This window comes from Thunnus thynnus, chromosome 7, assembly GCF_963924715.1.
Source record: "Thunnus thynnus chromosome 7, fThuThy2.1, whole genome shotgun sequence".
NCBI classification, from domain to species: domain Eukaryota; kingdom Metazoa; phylum Chordata; class Actinopteri; order Scombriformes; family Scombridae; genus Thunnus; species Thunnus thynnus.
The window spans coordinates 15,520,770-15,540,846 of NC_089523.1; the positions used below are offsets into that span (position 1 = coordinate 15,520,770).

Sequence of the window (20,077 nt, forward strand, 5' to 3'; positions counted from 1 at the left end):
GTGGTGAGCGGCTGCTTTTTTAAGTAAATATAATAACAAACTTTTAAACTTTTACTACACTGCTCTTTGAGCAGCTTTCTCTAGAGCCCCTTTCACACATGCACTGCAACCCCGAGGAGAATTCACAGCAAGTGAGTGGGTGTGCTTCTATCATGCGGGTGGCACTAGATAAACACAGCAGGCCAGCTAAGCTGTATTGTTTTGACTGGGCCTGAGTGCTCCACTGTGGAGCTAGTGCTAATGGGAGAGAGTACTTCCTGTGATCTCATAAAATGAAAGCAGTTTTGTTCCTGGTGAAAAGCTTAAAAATACCAAATTACAACTGGGTCGAGACCTTTCCAATGATGTATTTGGTTTAGCTCTACAACAAATTTTTAATTTTCTCATTTCATGGGCACAAGCCAACCCAGGTCAGAGAGCACTATGAAGGCCCAATATATAAAATGAAGATTTTTGTTTGTTTGTTTTTTTCTTTTTTAGTGGAAGTGAGTCACCTTCAGAGATTACAGTACTGCTGAATATTTACACAACCAATGCACAATGTAAAGTCCAGTTTGATGAAATATATGAAAGTGACAAGTGGAGGGAAATGAGAGATGTGAAATGTAAAGTCCAATTTGGATAATGTCTTCATGCCATTTATATGGCCATTGTACAAGATTTGATGCACTCACACACACACATACACAATGTTGGAGTGCTTTATTGGATGACATGGCTCAATATTAAATGAGGAGGACTATGTTTTAAGAAAGATGATTTCATATTAAACATCCTCAGCCACATATTCTTGGAAATATAAAATTAAATGAGCAACTTCACATTTTACAATCACAGGGTATAAACAGAGATAGTTTGGATTGGGGTTGCGGCTGACTGGCGGCAATTTGAAATGGAATGAAGCACACTGACGGCAGACAACCCAAAACAGTAGTTAAACGCGCCACATCTGCCCACAACACAATGCCTTTCCGTTGCCTTCCACTATCAGAAACTGACAAAAAACTTTATTTTTCTGAATCAACGGAAAAATAATTAAAACTGATGGCCTTAACATCAACCTATTGTATTGTTGAGTCATGTTTCTGTGTTGAGAAATGTTAAAGATATCAGTACATGGTGCAGGCACGAAAGATATTCCAACTGAATTACATTAGTTTGAAAGTCGTGCTGAGTGTCATGAAAAAAAAGGAAAAATAGTGTCCATGTACCCGAATCTATAGATTAAATTCCCATGACTGTCTCACAAACTACCGTGAGACTGGGTTGGATGGTAAGAAACAGTCCCCCTCTGCCCTGAAACACGCCCATGAAAAGGTTGTCACTGCAGACAATATCATCTCTGGCTTCAAGAAAGCAGGAATATACCCCCTGTCCAGAGAGGCTATTGACATGACACAGGTAAGATTTTACTTATCATTATCATTATGATGTATTCTGTGAACCATTCTGTATTTGGATTGCAATAACACTTTTTTACCTGAACAGATTGTGAAACTAGTGCCAAGCGCACATGCTCCGGCGCCTCCACCTGCTGTGCCTCCTTCCTCCACTCCCAAAGATGAAGCATCTACATCTGCTGCAGTGCCCACCTCCTCCACTGCAGCTCTATCCCCAGGAACCTTGTCAAATTCTTCTATGACACCAGAAACTTGTCCTACATGTAGAAGGGACAACAGAAATTATTTGTTTGATAGTGGTCTCATCCCTCCTTTCCTCACCAAGATCTTTGTCACAGCCACCATTGGCAAGCAGTGGTTGTCACTAGTGACAAATACAATGCCATCCTGCAAAACTTGGATGCTGCAGAGAAGGAGAGATGAAGAAAAAGAGGAAAAAAGAACAGGAAAGAGAAAAAGAGAAGAGAAAGAGAAAGAGAGAGAAATCCTCTTGCTAAAAACAGCCGCCACTGTGCAGTGTGCAGGAACATTACACCACCAGGATCTGAGGCGGAGGTGGATGGCTGGGTGCACTGCGAATTTTGTGGTTTACACACATACTATTATAATTAATGTTAATGAATTTATTACCTTTTTTGATTTGTGAATTCATATTTTAAGTGGCAAATTCAGTGCAGTAAGTGTCCGAAATACAGTGAGTCTATGTTAGGGAGCCTTAATTACCCTTGGGTAATGTTACATTGCTGTACTGTATGTTAATAAGTAGCCAGAGCTGCAAATTAGCATAATTTTAACATAGGCAACAGTATTTACTGTTAGAAATCCCCACAACATGATTGGCTACACATAGCTAAAAGCATCAGCAGAATTTTGGCTCACATAGTTGTGATTCATGTTGAACCTTTGACATTCACTTATTCTTATTTGCTTAGTCTACCTTGTTTAATGTTAGCTAATTGTCTCCTGAAATCTAAAAATGGATGATATGATCTCAAATAATAGTATTAACTTGTATATCAATCTGTGTGGATTGAACGAATAGATTGTAGGGGTTAACACACTTGGAAATTAATATTAAGCACTTGTGAAATTATATGGGGCACCACCTCAATTAATTAATTAATTGGAAGAAAAATTAAGAACAACAAATGAAAGTATATATCTAAAAGTCAGGAACTCTGAATACAGGGATCCTCATTTCTGTTGTAAAGGAATACACAAATGCAATGACTTCACGATAAAGCAAGATATTTAGACATTGGGAAGAATAGGGAACACTAAGTATATATACAAACTGTAAATAAAACTAGATTGGATGAATAAATTAATGCATGAATGAATGGGTAAACTAAATTAACAAGTTATTGCAGACAGAATGAATTTATGAATGTATGTTATCAAAAACGAGTCAAAAGCGCAATGAGGGGACCAAGAATAAGTAAAGCAAAAAAAGAAAATAATTTTGAATAGCTCTTTGCATCAACTCTCAAACAGAATGCATGGAAGTTGGTTAGTTCCTACTGTCTTTTCATGAAGGGCTGATGATGAGACGAGCTCCCTAGACAGTGCAGCATGGTGATGCAGACTCTGTGATCTTCAAGATGGCTGAGGTGACAGCCAGATGAGAACTGGGTTGGTTGAGTGGAGCACTTTGGTGCAAGACTTCCAAGGAGTGTGAATCGAGTACTGGACAGTCTCAGATGAGCTGGCCACTCAGCAAACACACAGCAGGGGTGTGTGTTCCAAATCTTGGTGTGTTCAAAGGCTGGAGAGTTCAAACTGGAGCTCTAACTACCAAAAAGTCTTGAAAAGTCTAAAAAACATTGAACTACAAATATATACAAATATATACAAATAGGAGATTACAAAAATTAATACATAATTCAAATAGCGAACGGTGTACAATGGCCAATGGTACTTGGCTTGTGGCTTTTAGGTGTCTTTCTTCTTAGTGAGAGTTTCTTTTCTGGAGCTTTCAGTTCTCAGCCATATAAAAAAAGGGACAACGCCCAAAATGCCATACCATCCTGACTGGCAGGGCCGAGAAGAACACAGAAGAAGCAGCAGCGGTCAGCAAGCCAGTGAGCAAGCCAAAAAGCAAAAAAACAAAGAGTTGTAAACTTTTTATAGCCTAGGAGGTGTGTTTTGAAAGAAAAAGGAGGATCTTTGGTGCTCTTTTGAGGGACTGCACTGATTACTAATTAAATCCTTTGTGTGGAGAGAAACAACCACCCCCAGCAAAGGGGAATAATTTTATTTCTATAGAATATTTGAGGCTTTGCACTAGCAAGTTGGATACTCACTTGTTCTGCCGTTGGTGTGACATATCGTGAAAGCCAGTGGGAAACACTTAGCTTAACTTGCAATATTAATTCATCAAATAAACACAGAATAACATCAATACCTCCATGTCCTAGCCCAAACACCTTAAGTATCTGCGTGAGGATGTCTGCAGTGGGGGGTGGTGTGTATGCAAATGTTTGAACACGCAGATGCCTAAATTGTAAATAACGCCAAAACTTATATTGAGGTAGTGCAAAAGACTCCTTTAGATTGTTGAACGACCTAATAGTGCCCCCTTCATAAAGATCACCCAGTACCTTAATTCTTCTGTCAAACTGCGATTTCCAGATAACTAGCGAGTGTCCTGCATAACTTGTGGTTTAACCAAATAGAGGCTGAGATTTGATGGTGAGGGTCAAATTTGCATATAGCAGCAGAGCGGAGTCTGCTTGTGTGCTGTCAGCTTAGTTGTGACAAAGTGAATAGGGTGAAGTGCAAGGGTGAAGGAGCTGTCAATAGTATGCCGGGGAGGAGCTCATTTTGGGATTAAAGACCAGTCAACAATGTGCCGGAGACCAAAGGCGAAATGATATAACAAAAAGTTTGGGATTGCTGCTGCTGTTTAAACAACATGCCTGGTTTGCTTGCTCACTATAATGGGATAGTTTCTTTCAAGTCATGTTTGAATTATGTGAGCACTGTTGCTCATTATGATGTTGTTATGAGTAACAAGTTTGATGAAGAATTTTATTTTCTGAAAAACATTGTCTACATAGTTATTTATTGTTTTCTTATTGTGCTTTAATTGTTAATTAAAAACTTTATTGATAATAAAATACACATAGTCATTCATTTTCATTCAAATATATTAAAATGGCAGTGGTTTAGGTTTGAGGGGGCCCCACTGTAAGATGTTGCTCAGGGCCCCAAAATGTTCACATGTGGCCCTGCATGCACCAAAGTACAACAACAAATGTCAGCTCAGTCAGAAGATAAGGAACTGATGGTGAAAAGTATAGATTCAATGTTTGGTGCAGACGTAATCTGGGCATACAGCCAGTTTATTGTGATGAACCCTAGAATTGCTCAGCAACATACCCCTACAGCATGGCCATCATTACTCATCATCTGTGGGGATCAGGTGGTAGTGGGGGAGGTGTTGAGTGCTGGCATCAGCAGCACGTATGGCAGGCAGCACTCACAGGTGCACGTAATTGGGTTAATTAAAAGCTTGCTAATTAGTGAATGGTTTCAGTGTGGGCAGGAGAGGAGAATAGTAGTTTTAGGCTTGAACCAGCCATCCTCTATCATTTTAAGAGGACAGCAGAAAAAAAAATATTAAAGGATATATATATAATATATAATTAAAGGGGAACATATGACAAAATCTTTCTAAATGAATTTTTGTCAAATCATTTTAAAATGGGATAAATCCTGCAAAAAAAAAAAAATCAGTTTTTTTTTCTGTGGAGTTAATAGAGTTTTTTTTTCAGCTTTTACTTGAAGTCTTTTGATATGAAGTGATGAGAGAAACATGTACAGTATATTAGTAGACTTCCCAGCATGCAGCATGCATTGTTTGAAAGTTAAAACTGTCCAGAGACATAAACATACAGTACCAGTCCAGTACATGATGGAACCTTTGTTTGTACAAAAATATATATAGATCAGTGGAGGATGGTCCATAGAGGCAGAGGACGTTGCTCCTCCTCTATTTTTTAAGAGGCAAGAGGGAGATCAAAATATTAAAAAAGAATATTTGGTTGAAATAAACCATTACCAAATCTTGGTCTTATTTATAAAATATTTTTCTCTCTTCTTTGGAAAAAATCCATAATTGAAATTCTCATTAAAATGCTTCAACAGTGACACCTGCAGGGCAAGAGGAGAAAGGGCAGTCTGTGTGAAGTGGTGGTGGGGGGCAGTGGAAGGAGTGTTGGGGGACAGAGGAGGATGGACTCCTGCTGTCTTCCACGTCAATTTAATGTACCTCACTTTTTTTTCATGCTAATCTATGATTGGCCAAGACACGTAAAATGACGCTCCAAGGGAGGACGCCCTCCCTAACCAATCAACATCCAGAATACAATATTGACATCGTGTTGGTCCAATGATAGTTTCCGGATTTCATCTTCAATAACATAGGTGAGTGTGACAAACTGGTAAGAGGACCGGTAAGATATAGATAAATTATGTTTCACTTCTTTTACAGAGCAGTAGACAGCTGCTTCCGTTAGCCAACACAACAGTTAGCTTGTTGTAGCAGCTCTGAAGGACTCTTTATACATCCATGGAGGGACTGTTAAGGACTGTAGTTAAGCTAACTGGAGAATGGATCTGGACCAAGTGGCGACCTCTGGGGCTGAAAAATGAAGGCAATGCGAAAGTGCCAAAAACCTGTATTCTATCTAATAGCCATTAGGGGGCGACTCCACTGGCTGCAAAAAGAAGTCCGATTGTATGGAAGTCTATGAGAAAATGACCCTTCCTCTCACTTGATTTATTACCTCTGTAAACTGTTTCCTAATGAGTTTATGGTCTCAATTGCTAGTTTCAAGTCACCTTCAACACAGCATGGTGTTCATTTTGTAAATTGTGGTCCCATTTAAAGTAAAATAGAAGATTAAGCAGGGTATGCCTTAGGGCGTGGCTACGTTGTGGGCGACAACGTTGCTTACATAACGTAACCGTTGCTTAGGGGTGTAGCTGCTGCTATTTCACAGTGTGTTTTCAGTTCACTAAAGTTAATTGTAACATTGTGGTCGCCTAAAATAAGTCTTGTTCAGCGTTTGGTTGTAATAAAAGACCCATCAGTGAGTCGGATGATCAGTTTTTCCGATGAGTATATTTTGTTTTAACGGTTTTAAGCCTGTTTTTCTCTAGCGAAAATTAGCATTAGCATTGTCACTGTTAACCCTGGCTTGTAAATGCGTCGTGCTAACCAAGCTAACAGTTAGTGCTATGGTCAGCGCCACCCTCTCGTCCAAATATAGTCACTTCTGGCTCCAAAAATCAAACATGGCGATGGCCAAATCCAAGATGGCGAGCGTCAAATCGCTACACTCGAGGCTTCAAAACGGTTCGGAAATCAATGGGTAATGTCACGGTGACTACGTCCATATTTTTTACAGTCTTTGATCTGGATTGTGCAGCGCGGCAGCAGCAGGACGCCACCTGTGAACGGCTGGAGAGAGAAGCAACTGGAGAATCAACCAGGAGAGTTAGCTTGTTTGTCATTGTTGCTAATGATATCAGACTGGTTAACCAGCATCCACAAAGTTCTGTTTCCTAACAAACAAGATGACCAACAGCCACAAATGGACGTTATGACAAGGATACTTTGTCTTCATGAAAGAAAGAAGAAGACGTCAGATAACGTGAGTCAGATACAGCTTCTCTCTCTCTGTCTCTTTGGTTGCTAATTTCATCTCTGATGGTTAAATGTCTCTCTCTGTGGCTGTTGTGTGAATTTATCTCCTTAACAAGAATGCAGCAGAGATCATATAATGTGCAGTGGGTAGTTTACTTGTTGAAGTTACAGTGAGCTGTCTGGACTCATTCATTTGGAATTGATCCTGTTTTTAATTGAGTGGTTGCTCAGTCACCTTTTGATGTTGTGTGATTAGTTAATGAGTGTGCAGGAGGTCTGGCTGCTTGCTTGTGACTATTTCTTCATTGTTGGTTTTTAAGTTGAGTTGTATATTGAGTAATAAGCTTAAAGTAAGTAGAATAACAAATGTTAACATGTCAGTTTTGTAGACATTATTTTGTATGCGGTGCATATAGATAAGAGTGTGTAAGTCATGTATTTGATACATGCATTAATACTTTCTGATGTGAACCTACACTTTTAGATCTGTGAATGTTTTTAGTGTTCAGTCTTTCTAGTGTTCAACACTGATCTGAACCTTCATCAGACTGTAAGCTTTGTGCTACTTTATATATTCCATTATACTAAGAAAATAGATAGGAAACACGTGTAAAACATATGATATGTTGTCTGTTTTTGATGAGAACATAAATCTGTTGTTAAAATAGAACAATACTATAAATTTGAATTTCACTTTGTTGGTTAAATGACACATCCTGAACCACTGAACGCCTAAAATGAGCACTTCTTTGGTTAGAAACAATATGTATATGCTAAATGTCATTAAAGAAGCAGCCTTTTCATCACTCAAGGGGTTTTTGTTTTTGAAACAAAATTGTGTAATTGGCCTATAAAATTGCCCCCCACCCCTCTGATTTCATCAGGTGGTGGACAATGATATGGTTTGATGCGGTTTGTTGTAAGATTCCATGTTGGTTTTCCTCCTGTCCTCCCCAATTTTTTGAGTCACCAGCCACCACTTATATATATATATATAGATGAATGCAAACAATGATAAAAGGAGCACTAACCATGATGAAGATTAGTATCAAATTCAGTCCCCTGTACACTTTAACAAGATCACTGAGAGCAGCGTCACATGTTGTCTTCAGTGAATGTTACAGCAGCCACGGCTGTAAGTTTTTTGTGACAGACTTCATTATAAAAAAGACTTCAGAAAACATAAACAGAAATCAAATGTGACTGATGTTTCTCAGTATGACTGAACATTTGTAGGTTCAACTTAATACATTAAAGGAACAGTGTGTAAGATTTAGGGCATCTATTGGCAGAAATATTGGCGAAAATGGAGTAAAATATTCATAAGTATATTTTCATGAGTGTAAATAGTAGTAGTAGTGAAAATATGAATTGTTGTGTTTTCGTTAGCTTAGGATGAGCCCTTTATATCTTCATAGGTAGTGGGTCTGCTATGTTGCACCACCATGTTTCTACAGTAGCCCCGGAATGGACAAACCAAACACTGGCCCCTAGAGAGGGCCTTTTGCATTTTTCAGGAGTTCTCCTACACACTTGGAAGGGGAAGATGAGGGGATGTGCAACCTCAACGCTAGATGCCACTAAATCCTACACACTGGTCCTTTAAGTTATTTGAACTGATGTTTAGTTGAGTTAATTTGACACCATGGGTTTAACATTTTCAAAACTCATGAGATGACTTTAAACTAATTATTAAACTTCAGTTCAGTTAATTTACACTTTCAAGGCAGCAAGAATATCTTACATTTCACAGTTGAAACAGCTTAATATTTTACAGTGTAGGAGATTATGGAAAACACACAAAAGATGTTTCTATGACAGCTAAGATAATGCCAGCACATATTGAAAAGGGAGAATCTGCTTTTTCTTTCCAAATTTGAGTTTTATTGCATATATTTCCCCCTTGTATGTCGCCACTTGCACTGATTTATGGGGCACCAGAGGCTATAGCCAAAAATGATGAAAATGCAATGCAACCTTTGCTAAAAAGGGGTTCCACTTGCCTAGGATACAGCTCTGTTGAAGTGACCTCTCTTCCCTCTTTTGATAGATGCTCTGAAGCTGAAACTATCTTAGTCACAGGACCCATTATTTAGATTATATGTATTTTAAATGTTTAAAGGATCTTGAGGTTAAATTCTAGTCAGATTAAAGAGTCATGGCAAAGATAAATGGCCAGCCATTTTGCATGCCAGGAGAAGTTGAAGAATGAAGCTGAAGAATGTATGCGTATGAATGATCCTTTAGGTTTTGTTCCATTACAAGTTTAACTTGTCTGTTCTAACTCTGCCAGTGTATCATCATGATTTATAAAGTGCACACACTGTGCATAATTTAGCTGGATAGAAAGAGTGTCTAACTGATGTTGACATTATAACTGATAGACTGGCTCACTTCTACAGTTTATTAATAAATGGGACACTATGTGCAAGTGTGTGTGTGTGTGTGTGTGTGTGTGTGTGTCTATGCAACTATAAGAGTAAGTTGCTGGAAGGTTGAATAATTGGTCCACTGTCCACCATCCACCATCTTTATTTACACATGTTCCGTCTCTGCTCTATTATTGTATTTTCCTACAATGTGTATGGGTCGGGTGTGTGTGTGTGTGTGTGTGTGTGTGTGTGTGGAAGGGGGGGTGTGGGTGGGGAATTGACACAGTAGAATATGTATTGAGATTGCGAAAACATCTTGGGTTTGCAAAAATGTCTAAGATATTTTTATGTTTACACACCTGCAGCACATTATGCAAGCATATTTATGAGGATTTTTGTGCTGTTTGCCTGTTTGTGTGGTGTGGGTGTGTTTGGGTGTGTGTGTGTGTGTGTGTGGGCAGGTTTGTGTTTCTCATTCCCTGCAGAAGACATAGGCGTCAGAAATGTCAAGTAGTCTCAAATGGCCCATTAATCCCTGTGCTTCACTGGTGGCGGTCTGCAGAGATATTTAGCATGTTACGTGACAGGATAGCCTGATGCTCACATGCACACACACACACTGAGCTGGCTCAGACAAGGACATGCATTCATACAAGGACTCATTTTCCACTTCTCTCTTTTATATCTAGATCTATAGAGCTGTGTACAGTTTTGTTAACTGTAAATGCATCAGAGGAAGCTTGAAGTCAGGATTATATGGTGTCTAGGATTTCCTGATGTATAGATTCCCAAAATCCAGACAAAGCTGAATGGTTTTCTTCTGATCCAAAATAACCATATAGCTTTTCTCTTCATGGAAATGCACCACTGCTTGTGAAAAGTGATTCTATTCTTTTGTTTGTTTGCTTATTTTTTTATTCCCAAACCTTTCAGTCAGTCAGTCCTTTGAGTCACCTTCAGGCAGTGTCTTCAACCTGGTATCACTCTTCCTGTCACAATACAATTTATTCACACAGTGCAGACACAACACATACAGCAGGTCCTTCATTTCCAAGACTTTCCTAGAAAGGAAATGCAGTTTGGGACTTTTTGTCCACATATATGAACAATTTAGTTGTGAATAACAAAATGCATAATAATGAATATTTACCCAGGTTTAAATGGAGCTTTTCTGTCAAAGAAATGTCTACCGTCTCTATGATTAGTAGCCTATTAAATTACATTGTCCTTTTCAGGAAACCTCCTAAGAAATTACTGGGAAATCAAGGTCCTGTAAAATAATGGGTTATGAAGAGGGGGTTCTCTGGTGAGTTTAAATGAGCATCATTATGGAAGCAAATAATAGCATAATGATTTGAATATTATAAGCAACTGAATACCTGATTGTTGAATTTAATTACTGCAAAATGTTGAATTTCACAAAAGATTTTTGAGCTTAATAGATAGAAGAGTGATGAAACTCTAAATAAAATAACTCCTTTGAATCATTTTTTCCTCTTTTTGGGCTCTGTGGAAACAGCCAGTGACCTATTTTGCATTTAGTTTAAAATTTCTTCTAAACTTTATTCATCAAGGGAAAGTCTTTTCTGCCCTTCTTCACATTGATAAACTTGCATTTTGTATATTCAGCATCAACAGGGACTTAATATTGACCTCTGAGCTGTTCCATTGAGGCGGTTTGGGTTTAAGTGCCTTGTTTTGTCTGTGCTTGTTTTTGCCAATTCATGGGATCAAACGGATGATCCTCTTCTCAAAAAGCCTTCTTCTCTCACATTTAGGTCACCGCTACCCAAATTGATAGAGAACTTCCGGCCAGCGCTCATGGTTATATGCAGTAAATGGTTAGATAACCTCTTGTTATACATTAACAACTTCTAGTTGAAAACTGCAGGTGAAGGCTGACATTGAACTGTATTTGGGAATTAATATGGTAATTTCTGGAGTTCACAATCAAGAAAGTGTTTCAGCTTCTCTCAGAATGTGAAACTGTCTTGATTATAAAAGTTTCAGTCAGTGCTTACACACACAACACACACATAACCACCCTTAAAACGGATTAAATCTGGACAAATGCAACCATGCAAAAGTAAGTTGATAATGAACAGAGTGATATATTATGTCCTGCTTTTCCCTATGTCTTCAATGGTTTTAACTACATTACGCCCACCATTATTGCAAGTATACATTTGATGATTGTGAATGAGGTTTTTGAATTTGCACGTCCCTCTTTCTTGTTCAAAAAATGTCAGTTACACAGTGCACAATTAGAGCACCACACACTGAGCCATGGATGTTTAGTAATCATTTTTTTCCCCCCAACAAGTCCTCTGACTTACACAACAAGATATATCATTGACAACAGGATTACAATTCCCATCGCAATAATAAAAGCATTTTATGATCTGAAAACACTTTTATTTTTTGTTTGTTTAAAGTTTGGTTGTGTTTAGGCACAAAATCAACTTGGTTGGGGTCAGGGAAAGATCACAGTTTGCGTTAAATCACTATTTAGTTAAAGTTTGGGGAACATCATGATTTGGATTTAAAGTACTGCTTCATTAGAGTTAGGGGACCTTCGTCATCCTGGTTACAATAATAAACACTTGTTTAAGGTCAGTGAGTGGCTGCAGGCATGGTTAAAAGAAACCAGTGTTGACTGTTGATAGGAAACACAAAACAAACAGCGTTCTCCTTTGCAGTGTTACAAGATGACATTTTGTTGGCCCATCCATCCACCCCACCCTCCTTATTACGAGGACTTTGTCACTCACCAGAGGGCTTTGTGAACACAAACATACAGTGTGTCATTTTGGGGTATTTGCTGAAACAACAGATGCTCTCATTTTTTGGGGAAGGACAGTCTCACTTTGTCTCACATGATACTGTTGGGGAAACATCTTGGACAAGTTAGTAAGCACTTATAGTGTATACTCACACTGTAATTTATAGTCTCTTATCCACCCGACGTGTAACACATGGCTCTATACAATGAGGAAGCAGTGAGGGAGAAACTCCTCACGGACAGACAAAGGAATCAAACTAGGGTCTGTGTTTCTCTAAGGCAGCAGTGCCAAATGCTGAATTCACCCTAAAAAAATGTTGTATCTGGAGAATGATTTGCATTTATTTCAGAGATAATGAGTTACTAGTGAGTCAGACAATCTGATTTTTCTGCAGAGGAACACAAGAACTATCTTTTAATTGAGCCAGATTTTTGATGAAGCAAAACATACAGTCATCCTCTCAATTAGCACAGCAGCTGGTACTTTGGATGTCAAGTAGAATTTATGTAATACTTTTAGTGTTATTTAATAATGGATACTTTAATTGTTGCATTCCAGTTTTATGAAAGACAAATTTCTTGGGGGGGCATAAAAAGTTAATTTTTCCATTTTTCTCAAGACACATACTGTACACACAGGGTGTAAGAAATGGATGGATGTACTTTATGTAGAATACTGTCATTTCCTGGAAATTGAGAGTAATATCAATGACTTTTTTTTTTCCTCGGCCCATACCCGTGCTGTTGCTGAATAATGGGAAAGATTGATATTGTTTTGCTTTGTGCCACCCCCGAGACAAACTAACTGGGCAACAACTGCTAGTGTTCATATTCCAATTATTCAGCAACTAATTATTCATTCCCCTCCGGCTTGTAGAGCAATATGATTGACACAAAATAAATACATACTGTAAATAAAGATGGTGAAATCCTTCTTACAAGCAAGTCACATTCAGCTAAAAGAGATGTATTGCTCGCCAGTTTGAATGCTAGTGTCAGGCTGTTACCGCTATTTCACTCACTGCGCCTTCAGGCACTCTGAATAAAAGAACCCACTTACATTCACTTAGTGTGTATAACATTTTACAGTATATTTTCTTATTCTTACAGTCAAGGCCTCGAGGGTAAAGACTTTTTGGCACATTTTCATACTAAGGGGAGTAAGTAACCACATCTGGGTGGTTTTCATTGACAAAAGGGAGAAGATGGGCATGTGTTAGTAGCGGAGAGAGAGAGAGAGAGAGAAAGGCATTTACAGACAGAAGGAGAAGTGGAAAAAGACAAGTTGTGTCTGAGTGAGAGAGAAAAGGAGGGAGCGATACATATAAATGAAATGCAAAGTCAAGTCTATCTACATTCAGCCAAAGTATACCGCTGATTCAGCTGAGATGATCAAACACTCTTGTCTTGTCTTGCATGCACACTTTGTCTTTATCTATTCTGTCTTTTCATCTCTGTCTCTTTCCTCTTACTCTGTTTTCTTCCACCCCTGTCTTTCCACCCCCCACCCCTCTTTTTTTTTTTCTTATCCACTCTATCCCTGTTTTTCATGCCTGCAAAGCTTAGTGGGGCATAAGACAGCATCCTCCAGAATTTAGATTTATATGCTGCAGGGCAAAACTTCTCTGCAGTATTTGATCCAATCAAAAATTGGAATACTTCAATCATCTACTTATCAGTCTGTTTTAGTTGTGGAGGTAGTTATTAAAATGACAATAAGATTCTGCAACATTTTACCTTTTTTTGTCTTCTCTCTCTTCAAGAGTTCACATATCTGAAAAAGTCAAAAAACTTTTGCGTTTGTCTATATTATCACCAATGTCTCCTCCACTGACTGATGAAGCACTTGATATTTTTTAGCTAAGCTAGCGGTGTAATAACTAGAAATAGCACTTTGGATAAAAGTGCTATATAAATGCAGCCGTTTATTGGGATGGCAACGCCGGTGTTGATCCATCACTTTGGTTTAAACTCAACATATTTCAATATTGTAGATTGGATTGCCATGCTCATGCCTCACCATGAAGTTGCTGTGTGGTTCCCAGTGAAATATCTTGACAACTGTCCAATGGATTGTCATAAAATTTGCTAGCAGGCTAAACCAAGGTAATTGTTAATTCTTACCTGCTAAACATCAGCATGTTAGCGTTGTCATTCTGTGTTGGCATTTATCTTAAAGCTCTGCAGTACAGCCTCACAGAGCTGCAAGCGTGGCTGTAATCTTGTTGACTCACTGTCTGACTTTTCCACCTTTTCCTTGATTCGACTCTTCATTCTTCCTCTTTCCATATATTGATTTTTCCTTTATTCTGTTACCTAACCCCACAACTCTTTCAACATCATCCTTTTCGCTCTACCCTTCCCTCCTCTATTCATCTGTTTCCTCTTCCTTCTTTTGTCCCCTCATGCCTCTTCCTATCTGCTTCTACTCCCTCTCTCTCTCACACCTGCTACCTCTCATCATCGTTTACCTCCCTCTCCCTCCCCTCCCATTGTTACACTCCATCCTCAATGCCTTTCATCCTTCGTCCCTCCACTCCTCGGTGCTTCGCCACCTCCTTCTTTCCCCTGTCCTCTAATCATCTCTCGTTTTTTAATTTCCCCAGCAGACAGCACCAGTGCTGGTCCATTTAGTCACAGGCTTTTAATTAGGAGTAGGCAGATTAGGAAGGCCACTCTCTACCCTGCTAATGGTGTACATGCACAAAAGGAACCCCACGTACATACACACAGCCACCCATGCACACCCATGAGCACGTAAGGGCAATGCTATTTATTCAGAAATGCCATTTCATTGTTTTATGTGTGCCTTGTTTTATGTGAGCGAACTCTTTTGTGAACATATGCTGGCACCTAACAAATGTAAATCAGCGCATTGGAAATGTGATTGTATTGTTTTGAAATATTAATACACACATACACTTTGTCAAACACTGGCTCTGGGGAAGGAATTATGTTACTATTCTTATAGGAGAGCAAGAGTAATGTCAAGTAATTAATATTTGAGCTGCCCTTACCTCCTGTTGTTGTTGTTGTCGCGGTGTTGGTGGTGTGCTGCGGTTGTGAATATCAGAGGGTGTTGGTAATATTGGTTGGTGATATAATGTGTTCAGGTGTTTCATGTAAGTGTAAATCTATCCCTCGTCTTTATAAACATCATGCCATCTTAATCATTTATGCAAATACAAATATTTCAATCATTGTCAACCATGGTTTTTGATTCACAGCTATTTCTGTAACACACAGATCAAAGCCATTAGAACTCTCCTGACACAGCTGTTGGGTCATATTGGGGCTTTAGAGGATATATTACAAAGTCTAAATGATCTAGTTTAAGCTGAGTAAAGGCTTTTTGAGCATCAATATGGCAGATTGACAAGCACAATAACGACAACAGTTATTCTTGTTACAGTATCATCTTCAAGTAAAGGCTTAAAGTAATCCCAATTAATCGGGTAAAAAGCCAGTAGTAAAAAGAGGATATTATGACTCACGGAAAGTGGTCTTTAAGTGGTGCGTGGGAAGAACAAGGCCAATCACAACTGTGATAAACTCCTCATTTAAACTGATATCTAACCCAAAGCTTAAGTGTGAACAGCATGTGTTATTTATTTAGCTTGTGATTTTTGGTTTTATTTCTAAATTTGAAAAGAATATCAGATACCTACTGTACAGATGTTGAGTCATATTGCCAGTATTGTACAGTAAAAAACAACAAAGAAAAAAAACCTTATAATATAGTCAATTTCACATTCCCAATGTGCAGTTAGCCAAACTCAAAAATACATTTAATCCAACTTGTACCACACGAGATTATCACATCCGACAAGAAAGTTCACTCTCTATCCAATCTAATTCTGCATTTCGACTGCAGCTACTGCAGATTAGTGATAAAACCTTATTTAGATTAGATGAAATGTGTGCGGCTTCTACCCAGCATAGGACAGAATATAAACATAGCTCTCCTGGGAGGGATATGTTTGTGTGTGTTTGTGTATATGTGTGTGAGGGAGCGAGCATTATAACATCCTGCATTGGTCATCAAACTCTTGTTATCTTCCAGTTTTCCAGCAGAGTGCATGTATCTTAGCGTTCATATGGGCCAAATTTTATGCCTTAAGCATATTAAGCGCTTTCTGTGTGTATATGTATTCAGTGCACATGCAAACACATTAAATTCACGCACATTATTTGTGTGTGTTATTTCTCTTAATGGTGGCGTGAATAAACATGAATTTGTCCTTTCCTGTTTCTTGCCCAGCAGGCAGTTACTGTGGTATACAACCGCAACAGCTGTGCTTTCTGCTATAAACAACAAAGCCAGACCTGATCATGACATGCACTTTGCGGATACGTCATATTTTGAGCATAATCATGTTGTGACTTTCTGGTGTGTGAAACAACTGCAAACTTTGTTATACGAAGCCGAGCAGGGAAATGCGCCAGTAAAAATATGCGAATGTTCTCAGATTGAGTTTATCATTCGTGAACCCCTCCCCTCCTCACCTCTCCAACACTTACTTTTTCTCAAGTTTACTTGAGTTGCACTTCTCACTTTTCTCATTTCAATCAGTTTCTCATCTACAAACCTTTCCTGCTGTTCCCTGCAAACGCCTACGCACACCTTCAAATGCTAAATCTGTGCTTCTGTTTATCATTACACATACTGTGATTCACACTGAGTGAGCGGCTGGCATTTAGAAAAATAGAGAAGAAACATCAGTCTCATAGTTTTCTCATTAATTGATGGCCTGGTGATGCCAATAATAACACACTCTTTGTCTCATCTTCACTGGCCATGGTTCATTTTCTTCCACATGATTTATACTTAATAAGTATAACATGATTGTCTTCTCTGCTAAACTCTTTGAACCGAGCGTGTGAAGAAAAACTGTGGGATATTCTTGGACAGCAAGTTAACTTTTCCATGATTGTAGTGAGTGTATTTTCCTGTTCATGATTGTTGACTGGACAAATTATCCTTCATCCCCTGCAGCGCCATATTACACCTTTCTCCTTTCCCTCCTCTCTTTTCTCTCTGTCTGTTCATTTGCAGCTGATTAAGTGGTCCCGCAGATTAGGTTAGTGATGCGTTAATTTGAGTCGGAGAGAGAGAGAGAGAGCGTCTGTCTGGCCTCTGGTTTGTGTAATATGTGTAGGTGTGCATCTGCGTGCACTTGTGTGGTATATTATGTCTGTGTACGTGCACGCCCCAGTGTCTGCCTGCTGATATGCCCTCTGAAGCCAATAAAAGAGCAGCTATTACTAGAGCAGGGGGGGATAAATCCTGTTTACACACACACAAACACACACACAGAGACCCAGATATTAATTCCAGCTACACAGTGCTGTTCAAACTTAAGCAATTCTCTTCAGGGCTGTTCTTTCCTTGCATCTCTCATACAGCCTTGAAGCCTGGCACAGCGTATTATTGAGAAGCATGGCTACTTTGTGTATTTGTATGTTTGTGTACTTTTGTACTTATTCAAATTCAACGTCCCTTTGATGAGCACTGTTAGGTAGTGCACTGATATGTTTCTGCTGTCAAAACAGACTCAGTGAAATAGTGGAGTCTGTTTGGAGCTACAAAGTCTAACAATATGGTGAAAATGGCAGTGAAATGACTCTGTTCCTCTGCTAAATGACTCCAATCTCTCTGCTTCCGAGGTATGCCGTCCAATTTGCAGAAAAATTACTGTCAGGAAACACATGTAGACACACACATATATAAATGGACATATGTAGTCGGTAACAACACAAACAAATTGTCTTTCCCACAATCGAATAATCTCTTTTTCTTGGTAGAGCGGTGGTGCCAGACTCCACCTCGCAAGATTGGTTTATAAGATTTAAAGGGTCTGTTTCAATTGCCTCCAGAGCTATCTGTTCATGCAGATCGCGTTGGCTTCATTTGCTCAGGTGCTAAGATTACTGCCACCGTCCGGACACAATAGACACAAAGGGAATCTATTTCATGTATCAGTGTCTGTTATTCATTATATTAATATCTGTTTCCTGTATATGAAAATAGTTCCAATGAATACTGTTTCAGAGTAACAGGGAGTCTTTCCAGAGGAGCTTCCATGTTTGTGAAGTTTGAAAATCGCAAGCATTCATCCGGTCACTTAGAAAGGGTTCCTGTTGTGATGTCTCAGTGATGGAGACAGCTGTCAAACATCTATTGTGCAGCTTTTAAATGACATATGTCATAAATTCATCCATGACCTTGCCAGAGCACAATAAGAGGAGCAAAACTGGCTTTATCAAACTTGACACACACAGGTCTGCAACTCTACAGGGATCTCGTCATGAGAAGCTTAGAAGGCCGATCTCACTTTCCTTCTCCTCTACACCGCTTATTGGCTCATACTTTGTGTGTTGTAAACAATACACATCCTACCCATGTATGTGTGTTTGTCCCAAAAAGTCTTTTCAAACCCTCCTTCATGCAATTATTTAAAAAAATTCTGTTGAAATTGCCATCATCGTTTTCACGTGGTGGCAAATTTCTTTCCCATTTTGAGTGTATTGTGTGTGTGTGTGTGTGTGTGTGTGTGTGTATATAGTCAAGTAAAAGCAGGTTTTGGAGCAGCAGCAGAGGAAGATTAGCTGAAGAAGCTCATTAAGCTACAGTTCACAAAGACGAAACAAATGCTCTCTCTGTCTCTTCATCTCTATCTATCCATCAGCTACAACACCGCCTCTATCAACCACTTACCTTCAGCCTCAGTCAGTCTGTCTGTCTCTCTCAATACACACACACACACACACACCAAAACACACAAATATTTAAATTTTACACTTTCAAGTTGTCAACCTTGAAATCTGGCATGCATTTTTAAAAAAAAAAGTTTGCAAAGATGCACACAGAGTTCATAAATATTCAAATACAAATGTCACTAATGATACCAAAAATACTCTCACACATGTGCACACATACATATCTCTTTAGCAAATACTGCAGAGTTGCTTCTTATGAAGGAGACTAAGAATGTGAGGTGACACACTGTCTGTGAATGTCAATTTTTAGCCCTCCATTCTTCAAGAAGGTCACTGTTACTTTAGGAACAACAAAACAGTCAAGGCTTTCTTTTAAGCTTTATCAAACAAAGACATTAGTCATCATAGCATTCTCCTGCAGTTACAGAAGTGAAAAGACTCGTGGTTGAAATTCATGTCTATGGAAAGAGCCTGTGGACCGAATCTCTCTTTAATTCTCTTTAGTTTCATTTTGTCTTGTGAAGGTCTTTGTGCGTGTGTCTCTTTGTGAGAGACAGAGAATGTTCTGCTGTGTGTCGACAGGCTCTGCTTTTAGCTGCAGATGTGTCTACATGCATCTGTCTCTGAGCACACGTTCATCTATACTGCATGATGGTGTGCAGTGCACCAGTCATCATTCTGAGACACCTTAGTGGATCAATACTGTACCTGCCAATCAAACCCACACACACACACACACACATATACAGACTCGCTGATACACAGGTGTGTCTTTGCTTTGCTTCCTCACCACTTGTGTTGAATTGCTAGTGGCACAGCTCTCCACTGCTGATATGGCTAATGTTAATTAGCTGCTGCATTAGGAATAGCTTGAAGCATCCTGATAGGCCTGTTACTCATTATTCAAGACCAACAGGCTAAACTGTACTGAACTTTATTGCTCACAAAGCCTGTCCTGTGTGCAAGAGAATGAAACATGTGCATTAATAGCTGTGATGTAAAAGTGTGTTTTTAGATATATGTAAAATATATAGAGAGAAACCATGTGTGCATTTTTGTCTGTGCGTACACACCAATATACAGTATTGTGCAAGTGTTTTAGGCACTTTAGATGTTTAGATTCTTATCCATCACGCAATACCAGCAAGGA

General features: G+C 39.0%; 1 long non-coding RNA gene across 1 annotated transcript in view; it reads left to right on the forward strand.

The window, feature by feature from the left end:
- Positions 1-5,873: 5,873 nt before the first annotated feature.
- The window catches only part of LOC137185984 (uncharacterized), a 33,070-nt gene continuing 18,866 nt past the window's right edge, over positions 5,874-20,077 (forward strand). Inside the window, exon 1 of the long non-coding RNA XR_010928947.1 lies at positions 5,874-7,060. This is a non-coding gene — a long non-coding RNA (uncharacterized lncRNA). The remainder of the gene's footprint in view (positions 7,061-20,077) is intronic.